The sequence below is a fragment of the Rhinolophus hipposideros genome (assembly GCF_964194185.1).
Source record: "Rhinolophus hipposideros genome assembly, contig: HAP1_SCAFFOLD_53, whole genome shotgun sequence".
In the NCBI taxonomy this organism is placed as follows: Eukaryota; Metazoa; Chordata; class Mammalia; order Chiroptera; family Rhinolophidae; genus Rhinolophus; species Rhinolophus hipposideros.
Genome location: NW_027669057.1, coordinates 154,625 through 180,063, shown reverse-complemented (window position 1 = coordinate 180,063; position 25,439 = coordinate 154,625). Strand labels below are relative to the sequence as shown.

Here is a 25,439-nt window from a genome sequence, read left to right as displayed (position 1 = left end):
ACATAGAGTAGGGCTATTAGCCATACCTTGAGGCAGCACCAGCCATTGATATCTCTTCATAGGTTCTTGTAAGTTACTTAAAGCAAACCTTTTACAATCCTTGGGGCACAATGGTATGGTATAAAAACAATCCTTTAAAGCCAGGATTATCTTATATGTGTTTTGGGGTATAGCAGAAAGATTAGGCAATCCCGGTTGTAAAGCCCCCATGAGCTCCATAGTCTCATTTATTTTTCTCAAATCTTGTAACAACCTCCATTTACCTGATTTTTTCTTAATTACAAATATGGGAGAGTTCCATGGAGAGTTAGAAAGTGCTGTATGTCCCTTATCGAGTTGCTCCTGTTCCAGCAACCTTGCAGCCTGTATCTTTTCTGATGCTAGGGGCTACTGTTCTACCCAAACAGGTGTGTCGCTTTTCCAAGTGATAGCATCTGCATGGGGTACAGGAGGAGTAGTGACCCCCGTTAAAAATATCCCAAGCCAGCTCTTTGTGGTAAGGGCGAGGGAAAGATAGGCTCTTTTCTCCCTTGTCCAGAAGGACCTCAGCCATCTCTAGGCAGAAGTCCCTGATCGAACATCATCATAGTGACCTGTTGATTAGGGCTGTACAGGTAACCTCCCATCTGACTCATGACATCTCTGCCCCATAGATTGACAGGCAATCCTGCCACTATGTATGGTTGAAAGGATCCTTCATGTCCCTCTTGATCTTTCCACAACAATATATCACTGCTCTGTTGTGGTGACTGAGATTGTCCTATGCCTTGTAACTGGGTTAGTGTTTGCTGCTTTGGCCAGTGGCTAGGCCACTGATCTGCAGTTAAAACAGAGACATCGGCCCCCGTGTCTAAAAGGCCCATGAAGGAACGGCCATTAATGGATAGTGGTAATTCTGGCCTGGTGGTGAATGGCCTGGACCCAATAAGCATCTGATGAACCAAGGCCCGCGTCGCCTCGGGATTTATGGCCTGCTGTTTTACCCGGTTTGACATGTGGAATTAACAATGACTGTGCTATGCGTGGGCCCTTATCGATCACTGAAGTGCCTCCAGGCGAATGTGTCGTAATCTTGATCTCTCCTGTATAATCCATATCCACAACTCCCGGAGCAACCAATATCCCTTTCATGGTAATACTACTCCTTCCTAGGATGAGTCCCACAGTCTGTGGAGGCAGAGGCCCAAAGACCCCTGTAGGAATAGCTCGCATTCCCATCTCAGGTGTTAGTACTGTGTAGGCGGCGCTACTGAGGTCCAATCCTGCGCTGCCCGGGGTTGCTGGGAAGAGTTCCTGAATGGATTTCTCTGGTGGGGGACCAACTGCGGCAGCGCCCCATAGCATTGTTGCGGGGCCACAGTAAGCTGGGAAGGCGGCCAGGCCGCTGTGCCAGGTGAGGTAGCCGCAATAAGACTGCCACAACCACGCGTGCACCTGCCGGGAGTCCTCGCGGGCGCTCAGCTGCGCGGGTTTCTCCCGCGGCGCCGTGGCCTCTGGCCTCCAGCGTCTCGCAGCCCGCAGGCTGGGGCAGCCCTGCCCCGGAGCTGGATATCGCATCCCCGCGCTTCACAGGCTCGCACTGTGGCTCCCACTCCTCGGCGGTGGCCGTAGTGGAGGCGAGGCCCGCGGCTCGTCCCAGGGATGCGGGGTGGCGGCAGGAGGGCCCGTCAGAGAAGTGACGGGCTCTTGGTCTCCTCCACCTTCGCCCCGCCCGGGACGGTGGCCTTGGGCCTCGTCCGGCCCCTCTGCCATGTCTCAGCCCCACTCTGCTGTCTTGTCACTGCACCGTCTACCACCCTCACTGGCCCCTCCCCATCTAGGCCCTCCTCATCCTGGGGGTCCAGTCCGTTTAGCACACTTTTTAACATTTGAGTAAAAGACATTCTGCTGCTACCCTGTCCCATGATTTTTTACTCCTGACCGTGGTGTCTCACCGCACCCCTTACCTTATGCGACGCGTCTCAGCTCCGTGCGGTGTCCTTCACTTTATCCCCAGTATTCAGGTCCCTGTTCGGGCGCCACTTGTCGGTGCCTGCCCACGAGAGGAACAGTCCCTGAAGTGGGGAGTGAGGATTGAGAGAAAAGAAGAGAGACAAAGATGGGATCGGGAGGGCAGGCAATTCTAAGTAGACTGCCGCAGTTCTAAGTAGACTGCTGGAGTTCTAAGTAGAATGCCTCAGCCCAAGTTTATTTTTGCAGCTTGTATCCTCTGGGCATCAAAAAGTAACAGAACTGTCTGCAATCTAGTAGTTACAATGTTTGGATACACAAGGGCTTGTTTTTTGTCCAGCTCCACACTTCCTGACCTTGTCTGGTTCTGTGTTCTCAGAGTAGCAAGTTTTGCCTTGCTGGGGGCACAAACCACTCAAGGAAGTCAAAGGTTCAACATTTCACAAAGCAACACCTGCTAGCACTTCAGCACGGTTTCCTACAGGTTCGGATTGTCCGCGTTTGAGTTCGAGTTCGGGTTCGAGTTCAGAGATCAAAAATTCACGACCAAAACCATTGTCATCCTATGGTGACTGTAGTTACATGCAAAGCTGCACCTCCTTGGGGAGTAACAATAGAGGCTTAACAGTGGGGGAGGAAAAATAGGCTTCAGGAAAGTAATGCAAACATGTACTGAACACGCAAATAAGCCAATAACCATAACAATACATCAATAGCAGGTTAGACATTCATTTCAGGTACCCAAGGAACATTCTCTAGGATAGACATTGTGCTAGGCCATAAAAAAATTAAATTTAAAAGAAAAGAAATAACACAAATTATGTTTTCTGACAATATGGAATAAAAGCAGAACTAGCAGCAGAACAACACACTAATATATACTAATCGGTCAAAATATAAATCACAAAGGAAATCCTAAAAATAAAAAATATTTTGAAATGAATAAAAATAAAGACAAAATAAATAAAGTTTTCTGATGCATCTAAAACAGTACTTAGAGGAAAATATACAGCTATAAAATATGTATATTAAGAAAAAGAAATATCTCAAGTCAATAATCTAACCTTTCATCCTCAAATGCTGAAAAGAGAGGAACAAACTAAACCTAAAGAAATTGTGAAGGAAATAATATATATTAGGGCAGAAATTAGTGTAAGAGAGAAGAGAAAAATAATAGAGAAAAATCAATAAAAATGTCAGCAAAATTGATAAACATTTAGCTATATTGATCAAGAGAAAAAGAGAGAAGACTCAATTCTAGAATCATAATCAAAAAAGGGGGCATTACCTTACAGAAATAAAAAGATAATAAAGGAATACTATGAAAAACTGTACACCAACAAATAAGATAACTTGATGAAATAATAATTCCTAGACAGACACAAACTAACAAAGTTGACTCAAGAAGAAATAAACCGATTAAGTAAAGATATGAATAGGTAACGAAAAATGAGTCATAAAGAAATGCCCAGAAGTTCTCACTGAATTCTACCAAAGGTTAAAGAATTAATGCCAATTCTTTCCAAACTATTCCAAAAGGTAGACGAGGGAACGTATCTCAACTCATTTTATGAGACCAGTGTTACACTGATTCCAAACCAAACACATCAAAAGAAAATATACCTAAAGGCTAATATTTCTTATGAAAGTGGATGTAAAAATCCTCAGCAAAATACTAGCAAATCATATTCAGCAAAATACAGAAAAAAAGCATATTCCATGATCATGTGAGATATCCCTGAAATACAAAGTTGATTTAAAACTCAAACATCACTTAATGTAACACATCATATTAATTAAACAAAAAACACTATCATGATCATTGCTACAACTTCAGTAAAAGCATTTAACAAAATTCAATGCCTTTTCATGAAAAACAAAACAAACAAAAAACAAAAACAATCAACAACAACAACAAAAAAAATACCTCAACCAACTAAGCATGTGAGATAATTCTCTAAACCTGAAAAGAGCATCTATAGAACAGCTATAACTTGCATAATATTTAAGAGTGAAAGCCTGGATGCTTTCTTCCTAAGACAGTGAACTCGAAAGGATGACAACTGTGGCCAGTTCTATTCAATATTGTACTGAATATTTTATCCAGAGCAATTAGGTAAGACATGGAAATAAAAGCCATTCATATTGGAAAGACAAAAGCAATATGCCCTCTATTCACAGATTACATAACCTTGCAGTATACGACATTATGAGAATTCCGCTTAAGAACTACAGTAAGTCCTCACTTAACATCATGGGTAAGTTTTACGCTTTAAGTGAAACCACATATAAGGAAACCAATTTTACCACAGGCTGACTGCTATAAACAAGAGGTGCATTCCTGCCACAACTCATGCAAGTTATAAGGAAACAACTCTGACCAAGGCCCAGCTGTATTTGCATGTATAAGTCAGCAGATTTGCAGTATTCAAGATCAATATATAAAAATCAATTGCATTTCTGCATACTTCAACTCAATTTGCAACAGCATCAAAAATAATAGAATACTTAGGAATATATTTAACAAAATAAGAGCCAAACTTATTCTCTAAAAACTGCAAAACTGATGGAAATAAATTAAAGACAACCTACTTGGGAAAATATTCCACGATTTTGGTCTGAACACTGTTAACATGGCCATATTCCTCAACCTATTAGGTCAGATACGGGCATGGTCAAAGAGGCCGGGAGCAAAGTCATACCCCTCTGCCAAGTCAGACCCCTCCTCGCATGATGGAAACTGGGGCCCCTGGCATTTCCCAGAAGAGGCAGCAGACCTTGGTGCAATAAACAACTCCAGACATAGCCGCTGCGGCCCTATCTGCGCTGGGGGTGCGGGCTTGCTCATCTGCCACCTCACTCAGCCAACCCCCTCCCCCAAATCGCATATCTGCCTCCCTCCTCTGCCCTGGGAGCCACTTCACCAGCCCCATCTGCGGACCACTGAACCTTGCCTGGGAGCGCAGAATAAAGCCCTCACTTTTCTCAACCTGCCTGACTCTCTTAGCTTCACTATCTCGCCTCAAGCCTTACACAACCTAATCAACAAATTCAACAGGAATCTTTCAAAGAATCCCAGCTAATTGTTTGTGCAGCAATTGACAAGCTGTGTGGGGCCGGGGCAGCGAGATTGTAGTGCTGTGTGGCGCCACCCATTCCTCTCCCCCTGCCCTCCAGCCCCCACAGCACCACCCCTGGTGTGGGTTTATTAGGCGGGCTGGGCCACTCCCTAAGGACGAGGGCCGGGGCGGCCGCAAAAGGAGTGGTGGGCCGAAGCTGAGGGCACCCTGTATTCCTGGGCGGTCCCCCATCCAAGTACTGACCAGGCTCGACCCTGCTTAGCTTCCCAGATCAGACGAGATCGGGCGCGTTCTAGCTGCTGTGGCCATAGACGCTAGGAGCAGGCCCCCGGCGCCACGAGAGCAGCGGACCGGCCTGCTTGGTGAGCGCGAACCAGGCTGCCGGGCTCCTCCCGTCCGGAGCATCTCCCCGCAGGCCGGCTCCGCCAGGGCCCCGCCTCCCGCCTGCTCCCCGCCTCCTCAAGAAGCCACCTGGTGGACTGCCTTTTACTCCTTGCCCGCAGCGAGGCCCCTTCGCGCCATCCGAGGCTCCACGGGGCCTCTACCACTTCCCTGGAGGTGGCAGAAGACAGACAGACAGGGGTTGGGAGTTGGGGATGAGGGAGACTGACGCACAGGATGGGACACTGACTGGGACAGAGGCACTGAGGCTGAGTTGAAGTGGCAGCTTCCCCACCGGAGTGCGGTGGTGCCCGGGGCTGGGCTCCGTTACGGAGGCAGTGCCCGGGCGCTGGCAGTCACCGTGGGACCCCGGGGCAGGCCTCCAGGGTCCGAGGATTGCCGCCGAACTCCGAGCCCCGCCCGGGGTCCCGCATGCGGGAGGAGAGCAGCAGCCCCAGGCACCCTCCTAGTGTGGGTTGTGTGCATGCCCTCCTGCCTGCTTTTCCCCTGTGCTGGTCTCTCCTGGAGCCGGAGGGCATGTGCACTCCCAACTCCTGCCCTTTTGTCCCTGCTCTTTTGGTGCTGTGGGCGGGGCCACCGAGGCAGGGGGGAACAGAGGGCGCCCGGCGCTCCTGGGAGATGGAAGGGGGGCAGGGAGGGGTCGCGGTGTCCGCCATCAGAGACGGAGCTATCCGGTGGGGTGGGGCGGGTGGCCTTCCCCTTCGTCCGGTGTCGGGCGACACCCAGAGTCTCTGTCTCGGGGCCCAGGTGCAGGCAGAGCGATGGTGGTCCCCTGGGCTCGGTCCCGAGGTGCAAAGCACCAGCACGTTTTTGGCTGGAGAAAGCCGCCCAAGGCAGGTGCAGGTCTCCGCCTGCAGGCAGACCCGGGCTTGGGCGTTGGGGGCGGGGCGAAAGGCTGCTGGCAGAAGGCTTGCGGGGGAAAAGGGGACTAAGAAGGGGGTCCGTGGGGGGGGATCCCGGGCCTAAGGGCCTGCGTGGGGCCGGGGCACCGAGATTGTAGTGCCGTGTGGCGCCACCCATTCCTCTCCCCCTGCCCTCCAGACCCCACAGCACCACCCCTGGCCTGGGTTTATTAGGCTGGCTGGGTCACTCCCGAAGGACAAAAGCTGGGGTGGCCGCAAAAGGAGTGGCGGGCCGAAGCCTAGGTCACCCGGTATTCACGGGCGGTCCCCCATCCAAGTACTAACCAGGCACGACCCTGCTTAGATTCCCAGATCAAAGGAGATCAGGCGCGTTCAAGCTGCTGTGGCCATAGACGCTGGGAGCAGGCCCACAGCGCCACAAGAGCAGCGGACAGTCCTGCCTGGTGAGCGCGAACCGGGCTGCTCCTGTCCGGAGCATCTCCCTGCTGGCCGGCTCCGCCAGGGCCCGACCTCCCGCCTGCTTCCCGCCTCCTCAAAACGCCGCCTGGGTGGACTGCCTTTGGCTCCTTGCCCGCAGCGAGGCCCCTTCGCGCCATCCGAGGCTCCACGGGGCCTCTACCACTTCCCTGGAGGTGGAAGAAGACAGACAAACAAGGGTTGGGAGTTGGGGAGGAGGGGGGACTGACGCACAGCATGGGACACCGACTGGGACAGAGGCACTGAGGTTGAGTTGAAATGGCAGCTTCCCAACCGGAGTGCGGTGGTGCCCGGGGCTGGGCTCCGTTATGGAGGCAGTGCCCTGGCGCTGGCAGTCACCGTGGGACCCCGGGGCAGGCCTCCAGGGTCCGCAGATTGCCGCAGGGCTCCGAGCCCCGTCTGGGGTCCCACTAGCGGGAGGAGAGGAGCGGCTCCAGGCACCCTCCTAGTGTTTGTGGTGTGCATGCCTGCGTGCTTTTCCCCTGTGGTGGTCTCTCCTGGAGCCCGAGGGCAGGTGTGCTCCCTACTCCTGCCATTGTGTCCTGGCTCTTTTGGTGTTGTGGGCGGGGCCACCGAGGCAGGCGGGAACAGAGGGCCCCTGGCGCTCCAGGGAGATGAAAGGGGGGCAGGGAGGGGTCGCGGTGCCGGCCACCAGAGATGGACCTATCCGGTGGGGTGGGGCGGGTGGCCTTCCCCTTGGTCCGGTGTCCGGGGACACCTGGAGTCTCTGTCTCGGGGCCCAGGTGCAGGCAGAGCCATGGTCTTCCCCTGGGCTGGGTCCCGAGGTGCCAAGCACCAGCACGTCCTTGGCTGGAGAAAGCCGCCCAAGGCCCAGGCAGGCCTGCGCCTGCAGGCAGACCTGGGTTTGGGCCTTGGGGGCGGGGCGAACGGCTGCTGGCAGAAGGCTTGTGAAAGGGAAGGGTACTAAGAAGGGGGTGCGTGGGGGGGGAGCCCGGGCCTAAGGGCCTGCGTGTGGGGTCAGGGCAGCGAGATTGTAGTGCTGTGTGGCGCCACCAATTCCTCTCCCCCTGCCCTCCAGCCCCCACAGCACCACCCCTGGTGTGGGTTTATTAGGTGGGCTGGGCCACTCCCGAAGGACAAGGGCAGGGGAGGCCGCAAAAGGAGTGGCGGGTCAAAGCCTAGGGCCCTGAAAGGAAAACAACTTGAAGCTGAACGGCAAACTCCACAAATAAAGATTGAAAGGACAACAACTCGACTTGGAAAAAAGTCCTGCAAGTACACACTGTTCCCCAATCAAGTCCTGTTCCCCTTCCCCAATAAAACACTTTTTAAAAAAATTCGTCTTTTTTTTTAAAAAAAAGAAATGAAATAGGAGAAGTTATCATGGACACCACAGAAATACAAAGCATCATCCAAGAATACTATGAAGGAGTATATGCCACCAAATTCAATAACCTACAAGAAATGGACAAGTTCTTAGAAAAATATAGCCTTCCAAGCCTGAACCATGAAGAACTGGAAAATCTAAACAGACCGATCACCAGTAACAAAATTGAATCAGTCATCTAAAACCTTCCGGGACCAGATGGCTTCACTAGTGAATTCTACCAAACCTTCAAAGAGGATCTAATACCAATCCTACTCAAACTCTTCCAAAAGATTGAAGAAGAGACAGTACTCCCTATCTCATTTTATGAGGCCAACATTACCCTGATGCCAAAACCTGGAAGGACAGCACAAAGAAAGAAAACTACAGACCAATATCTCTGATGAATACTGATGCAAAAATCCTAAACAAAATTCTAACAAGTTGAATACAACAATGCATTTAAAAGATTATTCATCACGACCAAGTGGGGTTCATCCCCGGGGCACAAGGATGGTTCAACACCTGCAAATCCATCAACGTGATACATCACATAAACAAAATAAAGGACACAAATCATACGATTCTATCAATTGATGCAGAAAAAGCATTTGACAAGATACAACATCCATTTATGATTAAAACACTTAATAAAATAGGTATAGAAGGAAAATACCTTAACGTAATAAAGGCCATCTATGACAAGCCCTCAGCTAATCTAATAATTAATGGTGAAAAACTGAAGCCCTTTGCTCTACGTTCAGGAACACTACAGGGCTGTCCCCTATCACCTCTGCTTTTCAACATAGTGTTGGAAGTCCTTGCCAGAGCCAACAGGCAAGAGAAAGAAATAAAAGGCATCCAAATTGGGAATGAAGAAGTTAAACTGTCACTCTTTGCAGATGACATGATGCTATATATAGAAAACCCTAAAGACTCCACCAAAAAGCCATTAGAAACAATCAACGAATACAGTAAAGTTGCTGGCTACAAACAACGTACAAAAGTCCATTGCATTCCTATATACTAACAATGAAATCTCAGAAAAAGAAATACAAAAACAATTCTGTTTGCAATTGCAGCAAAAAGAATAAAATACCTAGGAATAAACTTAACCAAGGATGTGAAGGATTTATATGCTGAAAATTATAAGACATTTATGAAAGAAATTGAAGAAGACACAAAGAAATGGAAAGACATTTCGTGCTCATGGATTGGAAGAATCAACATACTTAAAATGACCATATTACCTAAAGCAATATACAGATTTAATGCAATCCCCATCAAAATCCCAATGGCATTTTTTAAAGAAATAGAACAAAAAATCATCAGATTTGTTTGGATCCCCAAAAGACCCCGAATAGCCAAAGCAATCTTAAGAAAATAGAACAATGCTGGAGGTATCACACTCCCTGACTTTAGCTTGTACTACAGGGCTACAATAATCAAAACAGCATGGCATTGGCAGAAAAACAGACATATAGACCAATGGAATAGAATTGAGAACCCAGAAATAAAACCACATAAATATGGACAGGTAATTTTTGACAAAGAAGCTAAAAACATACAATGGAGGAAAGACAGCCTCTTCAATAAATGGTGCTGGGAGAACTGGATAGCCACGTGCAAAAGAATGAAACTGGACTGCTATCTGTCACCATGTACCAAAATCAATTCAAAATGGATCAAAGACTTAAGCATAAGACCTGACACAATGAACTTCATAGAAGAAAACATAGGTACTAATCTTATGGACCTTGGGTTCAAAGAGCATTTTATGAATTTGAATCCAAAGGCAAGGGAAGTAAAAGCTAAAATAAATGAATGGGACTATGCCAAACTAAAGAGCCTCTGCACAGCAAAAGAAACCATTGGCAAAATAAAGAGGCAACCAACCAAATGGGAGAAGACTTTTGCAAACAACACCTCTGAAAAGGGACTAATACCCAAAATACGTAAGGAACTCATACAACTCAACAACAAAAAAACAAACAATCCAATTAAAAAACGGGCGGAGGACCTGAATAGACATTTCTCCAAAAAGGACATACAGATGGCTAATAGACATATGAAAAAATACTCAGCATCACTAATTATCACAGAAATGAAAATGAAAATCACAGTGAGATGTCACGTCATGGCTTTTTTGCCTCGCCTCGCCTCGCCTCACCAACAGAGGGCTATGAAAAGATTTTTTTAGTAGGAGTGGAATAGAGCAAAACTTATAGTGTAAAAACTTAATTTCTGATATTGTGGAAGGCAAAGTAAAGGAAAAAAAGGGTCTGAAGGAATTTTTGTCTTATGTCTTAAATGCTCATTCTGAGGTGGGGCCTGTCATGCACAAGCCCCTTCTCCACAGATAGAGCTTGCAATAAATATTTTTGTTTCTTTGTTCTTAACTGTGTACAATCAGATATTTGTATATAAGTGAAAGAATATGAGTGAGCCTGAAAATAATGAGAGAGATATCAGAACTTGGGAACAAATCACAGGGAAATGAAATCTGCATCCTTTCGCATGGTTTTTTCTCCATGAACCCTGGGAGGCACTCACACAAGAGCTGGAGAATCCTAAGAAATGCTTCTCCTGGTGAAAAACGTGATGGGGAAGAGCGCCGCTGTAGAAGGAGCATTGAACTCCACTGGAACACTTTCTCTCTACCTCCTCTTTTGAATAGGAGCCTTGATCTGTGGGGCAGGGGAACCAAACACTTTGCTCTTAGAATACTAGTGAAAAGAGATTGCAGCTGGAGAAGAGAACAAGACAATCTATCCTTAGTTGAGGGGCAGGGAAGTACTTGAATTACTAAGAGGATCAGCATGCTGCCTTGAAGGATATGATATCTGGATAAGATTTAACAAAAAAATCAGCCGGTCAAAAATTTAAGGAAAAATAGTATCTTTCAGTCGTAAAGTATCTCCATTAAATATTATTTATCGAGGGGGAAAAAGGAACTTCTCAATGAAAAAACATGGTAGACATTACGTTAATAAAATGACCAAGTTTAACATAACCAGTAATAATACAGATTTACATCATGCCCTCCCTGAAATTGTGCAGTGAGAAGGGCGTGTCACCTCTCTGATAGTCATCTCAAAAACCCATAAGTGTATTGTACTTATAAGGATATATCAGACAAAATCAAAATTGAGGAGCTTCCTATAAAATAGCTGAGAATTACGCTTAACATGTGTCAAAGTCATGAAGGTCAAGGAAAATCTGAGGAACTATTACAGATTAGAGGAGAACTATGGCAATCAAAGATTGGATTGGACTGGATCTTGAAACAGAAAGACAACACTTTAGGGGAAACTGGTGAAATCCAAATAAAGTCTCGAGTTTAGAAAACAGTATTGTACCGATGTTTATTTCTTTTTTTTAATTGAAGTTTGTTTGGGTGACAATTGTTAGTAAAGTTACATGGATTTCAGGTGTACAATTCTGTATTACATCATCTATAAATTCCATTGTGTGTTCACCTTCCATCACCATATATCTGATCCCTTTTACCCTTATCTACCACTCCCCTCCCCCCTTACCCTCTGGTAAAATGTTTACTTCTTAATTTTGATCATGCTAACATTAGGAAATTCTAGCTAATGGAAATAAGGGCACTGTGTACTATTTTTGTAGCTCTTCTCTAAATCTAAAATATTAAAATATTAGAAGCTATTTACATGTATAAATGTATGTCAAAATGTATGAATTTGAGGACACTAAGGAATCCAGGAAATACTGAAATGAGTTAGTATAAGTACCAAGAAAACCAGTAAAAGATCAGATTTTTGGAAAATGTGGTCCAGAGATAAAAATCAGATTCAATAGAATATATAATTATTGAGAGCTTAGAAAAATATTACAGATGTAATAAATTCATGAAAGACAGATAATTCATTTAAATTTCATGACAGAACTTCCTTTTTGTGGGGCAGAGGTGTCATAGAAATGGACCTACAGAGTAGGGAATGGAATTCTAGCACCCTTCTTGGGTAGGGAGAGAACTCATGTACTTACCGACCGTCAGCCTCCTCCTGAGCCTTACAGGTGTCCTCATCTTAACGAAATGTGAAGTCAAGAGATTTTGGCTCTGGTTTGTGGGATAGGAAATGCAGGTGTACGTATCTTGTTTGAATTTGCATAGTTGACAAATCAGAATAGTGATTCAATAAATTACCAAAAAGAGTAGATAGGGGATGTAAGGGAGATCATCCTCATCTATCATATGAGGAAGGCAATAGTTAAAATATAACATCAATTGCAGAATAACGTTTAGATATAGAAGCAGTATTTGGAGAATAAACATTAATCACCCAAAGAACTCAAAAAGAAAAACTGATGGAGGGCATGTGTTGGACTTGTACAGGAAGGGCAAGATTGAGACAGACACGTATAGTTAGTTCTTTATTGTAAACCTATGATCTTTTACCACATATTTGGAGATATTTTGTTTGCAATATATAGCAAGTAATCTGTTAGAACCATAAAATGATGGGTAAGACAAATAAGTGTGAATATGTTTTTCTTTACATTCTTTTGTGTGTTTATGAGTATATACACATGCATGTGTGGGTATCTATTTAAATGTCAGATACACACACATAGATAGATACATACGTACATAGATACGTAGATATAGATAGGAAAGAATCATATGCATTCCATATTATAGGTTACCAAATGTAATGCTCAATCACCAAGAAAGATTTTTAGCAATAGAGGCAGACAGTGAAATAGCTCATTTCATAAGCTCTTATCTAAGAAAAGACTGCTTTTCTAAGTTGAAGGCAAACATTGCGGGGCATATTCCTTTACATTGAAAAATCCTCAGCTCTCAAATCTAGAGCATATTTCAACCAAACTTTCCAAACCAATGTTATTACAACATGATTTATATAAAAGTCACTTGAGAATCACTTGTATTCTTTGATAGGTTGGCTGGAAATGGAATGCACACAGTCAGGCAAGTTAAGGAAGCTTTATTGTAAGAGAGCAACAGTATATTGGCTGTGCAAAAGATGGCTACAATCCGGACTGCATGTCTAAAGGAGACTTCCAGTCCTGAAGAGGGGATGAGGAGGTTTTTATAGGGGCTGTGCAGACAGGATAGCATTGTTTGAACATGAAATGTTGAATGACAGCAAGCTAGTAGCTCTTTTGTGGTATTTTTTGTTGTTACAAGCATGGCTCTGTTTGTGTAGGTCAGCCAACATGGCTCTGTCTGTAAGTCAAGGTCTCTGAGACCTAACATTAAATGAAGGTCTCTAACATTCAGAGACCTACCCTTCCAGACTTCTTTGTTATTAAAATGTAGAAAGGCCATCGTGTCTCTCGTCTGTAGTTTCTTCAGGCTGAATGAAGGTGGAGAGAGGAGGGAGACATTGTGGAAGGGGCTGGTAATGTTGTTGTAGGTGAAGCATTTTATGGACAGCTCCATTTGTGCACACCTGGAGTAGGCTCTGCAGGAATTGGGTGAAAAGGTGGAAGAGGCAAAGACCAAAGGCTAGGACCATAAAAGATAATAGTTAAAGGCCCTATGAGGAGAACAAATCAAGAGCCACTCTTAGCTGTAAACTCGGATCGCCACTTGGTTCCTGAGGTGGTGTCTGTGATTCTGGGCCTGGCTGAGATCCTGTGGCAGGGTTTGAAATTCATGTAAGGAGACTCCTAGCCCTGCGTTACTCCCTGCGTAACGTTCCTTTCGTTACTCCCACAGAGATGTTCAGTGACACTAAAAGTGGATTAGGAGAACGACCATCTTTGGTGCATGAGAGTATATGTGGGGAGAGGTAGAAATTGACTATTGGGGGTGATCCCAATATCTGGAGAAAGGAAACCTAGGATGTAAGTCCCTGTACAATTGGTGAGCAGGCAAGCATATGTGGAAGATGAAGAATTAGCTTGTGAGCCGGGTAGAGATAAGGGGTAATGGTAGGCAAAGTGTTATGAGAGGGAAGAGTCATATAATAAAGACAATAATGGGACTCAAGTCTTCTTGGGTTGAAAATCAGGTGATGGAATCAAAGAAAAGGAGCTCTAAAATGGACAAGTAGAGATAAGGAGAAAGGTAGAGATAACGGAGAGGATTTGGAGGGAGAGAGAAGGGGCTGGAGTGAGGTTGGAGTTGTGTGGTTCACGCAATGAGGAAAAGAGGAGAGGGTAGGGATCACAGTTCGTTAGTCTCTGAGTTTTTCCTGCAGGATGTTACAAAGTCAAAACGAGGTGGAGTGGAAATCAGGTGCCATATCACGGAGCCTGGGTGGAGTGGCAGGACAGGGGGTTCAGCAGTTTTTGCAGCTGAGACAAATGAAAGCAGGAGGGGTGATCCAGCAATTGCTGCTGTGGATGTGGTGAGAAGATGGTGGCAAGGCTCTTTCCCAGTTTGTCAACGTCTGACAGGTTCAGGTGTTTGAGATGGACCAAGTTTCCTGGAGCTTAGGGAATGTGAGAAAAACCGAGGAAGTGTCTTGGGGTCGGGGAAAAATGCAGTGTGCATACTCCCCATGGATCTGCGGAATGAGGCTGATGGCTAGGAGGTAGTCGACCATTGGTGAGCTATTAGCTGTGAGGTTGTCTGGAAGGAAGGATCTGACATGAGGGAGCTTCTCCCCATCTTCCCTTCCTCTGAGGTCACAACTGACAAGAGCTTCCTGGCTGCTCAGAATGGAGTCTGGGGTGACACCTTCCCTATGGAGGGGTGCGTGAGCCTCAGACAGGCGCAGAGCTGGCTTCTGTCTCCTCCAAGCACTAGCTGTGTGACTTCAGACAAAGACATGGGAAGTCAGTGTCCTCACCTGTCAGGTGGGGATAACGGCTCCCTCTCAGGGTGGCTGTGAGATCAGTGAGGTGATGCAGGTCAGCTCCTGCCCCACAGAGATGGGCCCTCACTCCCCCTCCCTCTTACCTTCTCAGTCCTTTCTCTACCTCCATGGGCTGGAAGGATCTATGAGCAAATAGAAGGACTATTAGCAGATAGTCTCCTGGTGGCAGAATGCGCTCTCCTGTTGGTGTCCACACAGCCAGTCCCCTGAGTGCTGACTCTGGCATCTGTGCCAGCTTTGTCCACAGGGCAGCGCTCACCACAGCCCCTTCCTGGTCTTCAAACCCTGCTCATCTCCAAATTCAAGGCCCTTGTCTCAGCTCAGGCCAGAGCGCCTCTCACCGCTCTTCTCACGGGTCTCCCTGCTGCCGTCCTTCCCTCGTCCAGGGCAACCTGCACACTGGGACCAGCTCCATCTTTCTAACTAAGGTGGGGTCTAACCCCGTCACTTCCTGTGCCTACAACCACCAGCAGCTTCACTGGGGCTGGAGAGGAAAGTCTCTGTCATCAGCACAGTGTTGCGACTTTATCAGGCCTCATGTTCTTCTCCTGGACTCATTTCCTATCATAACACCCCAGTTCACTCACCAGGTACCCCCAGCTGTCACCACTAACCTGTCTGGTGCGGGCTTTGACAGACAGAGGTGTCAGCACTGAGACTGGGCCTGAAAGCAGGAATCTGAATAAAATACAGACTTCAGTGAACCGTCATGCATCAACATGTGTACGTTGATTGTAACAATTCTGGAAAGAGAGGAGAAAGTAAAACTAAAGTTAAGATACACCTATTGCGTCAAAATGGGTGATTTCCATGAACAAAATGGACCCTAAAATAAGGAAAATACTAAGCAATGATCCATCCAGGACCTCATCTTCCCACTTATTCTCGTCACATTGCTCTGGAGTTCCCTCTCCTGGGACAGGGAAGGAAAGGGGACAAAGCAGTTTGGAAGTTCCCCTGAGATCGATCCCTACCCAGTGTCCTCATATCCTGCACCCAGGAAGTCTTGATTTTGATATGTCAGGTAGGACTGGAAGCCACTGAGTTCCCTGGAAGCTGAGGTGCTGGACTGGGGCCAGAGAACAGATGCTGGGTCAGGAAAGCAACAGATTCCACATCACTGAGCCCTAACCCTAACCCCAAACCAAACACCTAACCTGTAAAACCTAAACACTAAACCCTTAGCCCTAAGCCTAAATCTAAACCTTAACATAAACGTAAAACCTTACAACCATAAACCATAACCAACAGCATAAACCGTAACCTAAACCCTCAACGTAATACTAAACTATCTCCAGAAACCACAAACTATGAACCATATCCATAAACCGTGACTATAAACTATAACCAAAAACACATAGCCATAAACCATACATGTAATCCATAATCAATCTCATAAACCATATAACATACATGTAGCCATAAACACTACACATAAACCATAACCAAACTGTAACCCACAATCTTCACTTTAACCCCTGACTCAGCACCACACTGCCCCTCAGCCCCAACCCTAGCCCTGTGAGGACACTAATAGCCCCTAACCAGTCAAATCAGAAGTAGGTCACAAAAACAGAAGATACAGATCTATGTCCCTTATAAAGTTGTAGTAATGTTCTTTATGTGAAAGGAAAAACTGAAACTGTCTATTCACAGATGACAAGTCACATCTTAAATACATAACTTCCAAAAGAATCAACAAAAAAATTATTATTACTAGTAAAGTAATTCAACGTTGAATGACAAAAATATCAATACACAGGAATCTGTTTTATTTGTATACGCTAGCAAGGAGTAATCTAAAAAAGAATTTAAGAACACAATTCCATTTTAAATAACATCAACGTTGATAAAATACTTAGGAATAGTGCAAGGCTTCTACACTGAAAATTACAAAACATAATGTCTTTGTTTGCTGAAAGAAATTAAAGGAAACTACCTACATAAACGTGAGGCCATCTCATGGTGATGGAAATTGTTAGGATGGCAACAGAACAGATGCGATGTAAGGATTCAGTGTCATTCCTGTGAAAAGGCCCCAAGGCCTTTGTGGAAAAACGTGCAAGCTGATCCTAATATTCACAGCAAATTTCCAGGGAAGAAAAGAGCCATAAGGATCTTCAAAAACAAAATCAGGTTGGAGGCTCACCCTTCCCAAACGTAATTCGTAATTAGTACAAAGCCACAGTAAGGAAAACATGGTGACACTGGCATAGAGATATACAGAGATCAATGGAATTGTATTGAGGACCCAGAAATAAACCCGTCGGTCTAAATCAGTAGATTATTTTTTAACATACACATTAAATTTATCATTGTCATTTACAGCTTTAATTTATGAAACACAGAAATATGCTTTTTTTCTATTTTTTCTGTTCCTTTTTTTTTTTTGGTAAGGAGGGCGCAGCTCACAGTGGCCCATGTGGGGATTTAACCAGCAACCTCGGTGTTAGCAGCACCATGCTCTAACCAAGTGAGCTAACAGGCCACCCTCAGAAAGACATTTTTAAAAGTGCTCTATGACCGGAATTTAAACGCTACAAATATTAGTTTTGTGAGTGTAATTTGTATAAATTACAATCCGATAGTTGGAGATTTCTTTTCAGTATGGTTACTATACAAATGAAATAAATGGCAAAAGGACTTAATGGCAATATTTTGTTATCTATGTATTATCAGATACTTTAGGACCTAAACCAAGATTCTGAGTGTTCAGAGTTCATTTACTGTGTTTCATCTTTAAATACTTCCCTACCTGTATTCTGAGTCAAGTCACTTGATGAAAGGGTGTGACTTGGGATAGCATTTTGTTTCATACCAAAACTTTTCCTATCTACAGTCACCACCTTCAAGGAATTAACATTACAAGGCCAAAGTAATCTGCTGGGTCCCTTTTTCGAACAGTTTGCAAAAAATTGTGGCAACACCCTCGAAAGCCAAACAGATACCCCCAAAATGGGACAATCATGCACAGTCCTGTAAAGTATGTTAAGTTTTCCCCCATCTAAAAGTTAAGCTATAAAATATATGAACTACAGTTGACTTGGTTTCAGGAGAAGCACATCTGAGGATTTACGTTAGTGTTCTCATCTTCAGGCATTACCAGGGAGTCTGTAGGCCACCATGCGATTTACTCTGGATGATGGCAGTGAGGCAGGAAGGCAGACTTGCTCACAATTGGTGATCAACTATAGTCCTGACTCTTCCCATTTTTCAGGCACAACCTAATATTTGTATAAATCAGTAGATCAAATGAACAAGAAACTTCCAATAGTGGCAGGAATGCCACTGTAGCTGTGATCTGTCTGAACACAGAACGAGTTTCATTTTGGAGACCTTTCTGAGCCTTTTCTCTGAGTGGACTGTCATTTTTGGCAGTCTTGTCACAATCAATATCAATTATCATCTTTTAAGGACCTCACCCCTTTCAATATTTGAGAGGACTGCCACCAGTTTCTGAACTGAAACTTTCTGTAATGAAATGTCCAGTTGTCCCACCACATGATTTAGGTATTTCATGCGTTCAGGATGAGTAGTTACAGGCGAGGTGAGGCCACGTTTCGGCGTTCGGCGTCGGAGTCAAGGTTTCAGGTGGATGTATGCACGCATGTTATATCCTACCATGCTGTTGGCGTCAAATAGAAACTCAGCCGCAGTTGTACTGCTCCCATGCAGGAAGGTGGTCGCAGGGCCATGTCCAGACCCACAAAGGCCAGACACCCTGACATTGGGGAAAGAAGGGTTTTCCAACAAATGGTACTGGGCAAATGACCATCCAAATGAAGAGAAATGAAATTGGACCCCAACCTCACACCACACACAAAACTTAAAATACATGAAGGGCTTAAATACAGGCAGCAAAAGTATAAACTCTCAAACAAAACGTGGAGATACATTTTCATGACCTTGGATTAGCGATGGTTTCTTAGATATGACAGCACATACAACAAAAAAAAAAGATAAATTAGACTTCCTCAAAATTAAAAACATACATGCATCAAAATAAGCAATCCAGAAAGCGAAAAGACACGCCATAAAATGGAACCAAATACGTACGCATTATATATCTAATAATAGTCTGCTATCCAGGAGACAAAGAACTTTTACAACTCAAGAACAAAAAAAGAAAATGACTAACATTTTAAAATAGAATTGAATAGAACCTTCTCCAGATGAGACCTGCAAAGTGTCAACAAGCACAGTAAGATGTTCCACATCCTCAGTCCTGATGCAAATGCAAATGAAAACCACATGTGATACCCCCTCACATAGTACCAGAAGGGCTATAATCCAGAAACTAAAACTAACAAACAGCAGCAACAATGTAGAAAAATTAGAACCCTTAAACATTGAACGTGAAAAATTACAATGGTGTGGCTTCTGCATACAACACTTGGAAATTTCCACCCCACAAAAAAATGCCCATGTGGCTCCACAGACCCACTTCTAGAAATATACCCCCCAAAATTGAAAACAGTTGTTAAAGGTGGATACATGAATCCACAGAAGCGCTCTTCACAATAGCAGAGACTTAAACAATTCAAATGTCCATCTTAATCAGCAGTGGAAACTAAGTGACCAATCCTGCAGCTACACCAGGATTCTTTAGCTTGATGCAATTATGAACATATTTCATAACTTCTAGAAATATGTTTCCTCTTAGCACAAAAATTCTAACGTGGCAGAAGACATGTTTACTAATACACCCAAAAATATTTAGTTCATCTACAATAAATAGCAAAAAAGTTGATAAATCAATGTTCAGTACTTAGTGTTTCATTATTCTGCTACTTGGAAATGCTCTAGACATTCAATAATGATGCATCATTTAATTTATAGGATAAAACTTTATCATTTCCAATTACCAAAGACACCTGGAAAATCTTTTCCATGTATATATACAATGTAATTATCACTTAAAAGTTTACCTTTTATTTTAATTGTACCTATTTGATATAGTAGTTAAAACTTTGAGATTTCAAAGTCTGTAATGACCAAAGCTATTTTCTTGACATATTTTTAACAGATAACTAATTTTTATAAACCCAGTTAGAAAAAATTGTATTTTGTGCTGATAATTTTCAAACGCATGACTGTGTAATCAAACCAAACTAAAACCAGCTTTAACATCAACTATTTCACCAGATCATAAAGTATTTCTGTTTGTTTGTATTTTGTTTCTTACTTTATATAATCATTTAACTTGTTCAAGCCAATCAAATATCACAAACTGGTAACACCGTACGGAGCTACAAAACGTCTTACCACACACAAACACAAACTGGTTTCACACAGAGATCACAAATTCACAGAGTTAGTAACAACTATAGAGAACACACACGATGTTTTACCAAGAAAACAGCTGGTTGTCACAAGAGTTCTATAACACAATGTAAATTTATAAGTTTTCCCCATTCCAAGGACCCATCGTCTTGATGTGGACAGTGAGGTCTAAATAGTGAGACACCAAGCAGCCTCTTTACAGCTCAGGCCAGGAAGCCAGAGGCCCCTCCACACCGAGTGCAGAGGAAGCAGCCCTCCCAGAGCCAAAGGGTCACCCCCAAAGACAGTCAGACAAAGCACAGACCTTCATCACATAGGCAGTAGGGATGGTGGGGTGGACAGAGTGTCTCAGGTCTCCCACAAAATGTGAGGCACCTCCAGCCCCAAACCCACTAATCTGTGGCCCCGAGCAGGTGCTACTAGACCGGGATCTGACCAGCACTAAAGGGTAAGGAAGGCTGGGGGGGGGACAGATGCCCCTTATGGGCAGAGGCCCCTCAGAACACAGTCCCCTGGGAGCTGGCACAGCCAGGCAGAGGTGCACTGGGAACCCCAGCTTATCTCACTGGCCACCAGGTGCAATGGAGTAAGTGCACCTGGCCGAAGGCGGGGACCAAAGAGGATTAGCTTCCTTGGTCACAAAGCCAAGCTCCCAGGACTCAGAACAAGAAGGAAAGAAAAACCTAAAGAGACTTTTAGAGAGGGACCCACAGCAAAGTTTGTCTCTGCAGACACGGGTCTGGAGAGAAACACTTAACTCCCCAGCCAGTGGGGCCGGCTCCAATGACAGTCTTACTGGAGCCTGTGCCTGTGTTCTGTCCCCATGGTAGTTCCTTCTTAGGGCAAAGGATACGCAAGACACAGACACAAGAAACAAAGAACATCTCTGGGAGGAAAGAATAAAGAACATCTCAGGGAGGAAAGAATACAGAAAACCCTCGAGTCTCTAGGTGCAGGAAGTAGCTGCACAGATACTTTTTCTGCCTACCTAAATTCAGAAAGCAGACAAAGGCCTCGCACCCCTGCTATCTTCTGTCCAACTGCTGACAGAGACCAGGAATTGTAATCTATGAGCACCTAGAATTCACACACACACACACAAATTCCAAAGACAGTGAGGAGAAATCAGGTAAATATAACATTTTAGACAAAGGTGGCAGTTGGCTCTTAGGCTTTAGACGTAAAAATGGGAGATTTACACATAATTCGGGAAAAGCTAAACACACATGGCAGGTAAAGTTTTGTGAGGCTCCTGCATGGAGTCTTCCTGTCTACTGCTAAGGGGATTGTGCTCAGGGTTTTATTTGTGCTTCATAGTCTTTCAGGAGGCTGGGAAAGGGGAGCCAGGCTGGAAAGGGGAGGCTTGTATTGTTAAAACTGCCCCTTTGAAATTTTTATTTTATTTACCTCAGCGGGCCTGGGACAGTTGTGGGCTCTGTTTCCATTTCAGATCTACTCAGCAGAGGGTCCAGGGTGATGCTGAGACTTTCTCACGTCTATCGGACTGAAAAATCAGCTTCCATTTTTCTCAGGTTTCTGATTGGTTATTAAATCCTTTCAAGCCAGTTTCAACATACCAGTTCTCAAAATCTTAAATCTCCGTAAAGATTTTTAACACTTACACATCTCTTGATTTTCTCTTCTGCGTATTTTAAATCTAATGTTGACATTAGCATCTATTAAGACCCAAGAAGCTGAAGAACTAATTCAAAATCTTAAGAATAGTTAAATTTCCTTGTATCCGTTAGTATTAAACATGTGGTCTATCTCTAGGGTCCAAAAAAACAGCTTTGTTATGAGAGTTCTCTAACACATTTTCCAATTTAGAAGTTTTTCCAATTCAAAAGATCCATACTCTGGCCACTGATGGTAGGATTTTAATAGCTACTCAAACCAAAAAGCCTTTTGACAGCTTGACCAAGGAAGCCAAAGGCTTTCTGTCACTGTGGTATTTCCTTGTCAGGACCAACGACACAAGAGACATAGAGACACAAAAAATGACCATCTCTGGAAGGGAAGGCGGGAAGGGAGGGTCAGGGTTGGAGATTAGGGTCCAGGGTCCCTGGTAAGGTGTCCTACTCAGGCCCTGGTGTCTGGCTATGTGGGACAATGGTCCATTTAGAGGTCTGGATCTGGGGTCCATGGTCCAGCTCTGGTGTGTTCTCTTATCTGAACACACAGGTGAGTACACATGTGAGTACTTTCACCAAACTGGTTTCCCACGCACATTTCCTCCAGGCCCTATTGAAGTGATCACTTCATTAAAGAAAACCTGTGGACATATCCCCTCATGAGAGGGAAGAAAAAAAATAAACATGTGGGATTACATCAAACTAAAGAGTGTTTTCCCAGCAAAGGAAACCATCAATAAAACAAAAAGGGATCCCAATGAATGGGAAAAGGTATTTGCCAATGATATATCTGATAAGGGGTTAATGTCGCAAATTTATAAAAAAAACACTCAACTCAACTCCAAAAAAACAAACTACCCAATTAAAAATGGGCAGAGGACTTGAAGAGATATTTTTCTAAAAAGGGCATACAGATGGCAAACAGACATATGAAGAAATGCTCAACCTCACTAACCATCAGAGAAATGCAAATAAAAACCACAATGAGATACCACCTCACCCCAGTCAAAATGGCTATCATCAATAAATCAACAAACAACAAGTGCTGGCGCGGATGTGGAGAAAAGGGAACGCTTGTGCACTGTTGGTGGGATTGCAGATTGCTGCAGCCACTATGGAAAACAGTATGGAGGTATCTCAAAAATCTGAAAATGGAACTACCCTATGATCCAGTAATTCCACTCTTAGGTATCTATCCGGAGAAATCCAAAACTCCAATTCAAAAATCTTTATGCACTCCTATGCTTATTGCAGCACTATACACAATAGCCAAGACATGGAAACATCTGAAATGCCCATCGGTAGACGACTGGATTAAGAAACTGTGGTACATTTATACAATGGAGTATTGCGCAGCCATAAAGAAGAAAGAAATCTTACCATTTGCAACAACAGGAATGGACCTAGAGAACATTATGTTAAGTGAAATAAGTCAGACAGAGAAAGACAAGTACCATATGATCTCACTTATATATGGAATCTAAAGAAAAGAATAAGTGAATGAACTAATCAGAAACAGTTTTGGGGACAAAGAGGAAAAACTGAGGGTTGCTAGATGGGTGGGGTGGGGATAAGGGGGAAGGTGAGGGGATTAGAAAACAGTCGGTAACCACAAGATGGCCACGGGGTTTTGAAAATTGATTTGGGGAATGTAATCAATAATGTTGTAAAGATTTTGTAGGGTATCCGATGGACACGTGTCCCATTTGGGAGACCACCTCAGGGATGATGTGGATGCCTGATCACGGCACTGTACACCTGAAGCTGAACAATAATGAATGCCAACTCTAATTTTATATATATAGATATGTGTATATATATGTATGTATATACTTACAAGTGGAGTACAGCATTAGGAATCGAGACAGTGGAAATGTAATGGCTGTGTGCGATGTCAGAGGGGTAGTGGATGGGGGGAGAAGGGTTCACACAGTGTGAGGGATATAAATGATAAATGTCTAAGTATTACTTTGTCTTGTGCACCTGAAACTAATAAAAATATATTTGATAACTAGGATACTTCACTAATTTTGGCAAACCTACATGACCTAGTTCTTCAAAATCAACAAGATTCTTCTCTCCTGAAAGAACTCTCCCTCACAGTCTCAAATAGATAGGCAGTCCTTAAGACAAATAACTAATTTATAACTGTTTCTAAAACCACATAGTGAGTCCATTTCCGTCACTATTCATTGCCATTGGTACAGCAAGAAGAGAGGGGCTCATATACACTATGTTTTCTTTGATAGTGAAAAGGGGAAAAAATTCCTGAGTCTTCAAGAGGGGAAAGATCAATTCTTAGCCTCCCAAATGCACAAAGATGATGGGAACTTTGGTGCCATTATAATTTTGATTGAGCAATGTTGAACGAGGTTTTAACTGTTTTTTGAAATAGGGAGATTTTCTAAACTAACCGAAAATGAACGTCTTGCACACTACATATTTTTATTTCTGAACTGTAAGCTGCAAGCCCGATGGAATCAATATACCCTAATTTCCTACATCCTCATACAAATTAATATTTTACTAATATTTATCAATAATAGAACCATATATTTTATTTTAGGTTTTAGTAAAAATAACTTGTATTTTCACAAGAAATATATTTTAATTTCATTTTAAAAAAAAAGAAAACCTGTGAGTCTCTACTCTCGAGAAGCTAGGTTCACAAATATATTTTCCTGCCAGTCTACTTGTAGAGGAGGGGAAAAGGACGTGCAGCACTTCTAAATTCTCTCAAACCCTGCATAAATACATACACCAGAAAGGCTCACAGCGTGAACAAAAACACCGCTTACCTCTGGCGGCAGACGTCCTTGCCAGCTGCGGTGGTTGCCAGGAGCCAGCAGTGCCCTGGCCATTAATTCTCCTTGCAGGCTTCCCCAATACTGTGGGGGCTTCACAATTATTTGTTTTGTTCTGACCCAGTAAGTGTGTTATTGGAGAGCAGGTCAGTCATCACAGGAAGGCATTCCAGGATGTAGGAACAACTCGTGAGCAAAGGCAAGCAGGAGGAGGATTTGTTTTTAAAAAGAAAATATATCCCCAAAATGCAGGAGTGCACAGGCACAGGAGGAGAGCGACTGTGCTGAAACAAACAAAATTTAGGATTATATTTTAATGAGGGTGGGAAACAATCAGGAGTGGAGTCACAGGTGGAGCCTAGGGCGTTTCCAGGGCGTTCCCAGGGTGTGTCTCTGCTGATCACTCCCTCCCATCAGGAAGAGGGATTTCCTTGTGGGAACTGTCCTGAGGACACAGGGGTGGAGATTTTTCCCAGCCTGCAATGCTAATAGTGTTATAACCCTTTACAATTAGCTGTAGCTGTAGCATTTCTGAGGAGTGATCTCATCTCCCTTTTCTTTGTTTCACAAATCATCTTCCTTCCTTTCCTTCTGTCTGTCCCTGAGGCACTGTTCTCTCTGTCCAGAACAACTTCTTCTAGCTGAGCTAATCATCAAATTAAGAATCGGGTTAATAAGATAAAATTGAATTTTAACCTACGTGCATGGGGAATTCACATATGCCAGTCGTCTAAAAGTACAACAGCTGCAATTACGTACAGTTCATAATACTTGATAGTAATAAATGATCATGTCCATGGTTAG

General features: G+C 44.1%; 1 long non-coding RNA gene across 1 annotated transcript; it reads right to left on the bottom strand.

Annotated features, from left to right (window-relative positions):
* Nucleotides 1–1,564: 1,564 nt before the first annotated feature.
* On the bottom strand, nucleotides 1,565–24,736 carry LOC308495706. The gene is made up of 3 exons (XR_013993032.1): nucleotides 24,630–24,736; nucleotides 15,532–15,660; nucleotides 1,565–2,054 (listed from the first exon to the last, which is right to left on the bottom strand). It is a non-coding gene; the product is annotated as an uncharacterized lncRNA (long non-coding RNA).
* Nucleotides 24,737–25,439: the final 703 nt, after the last annotated feature.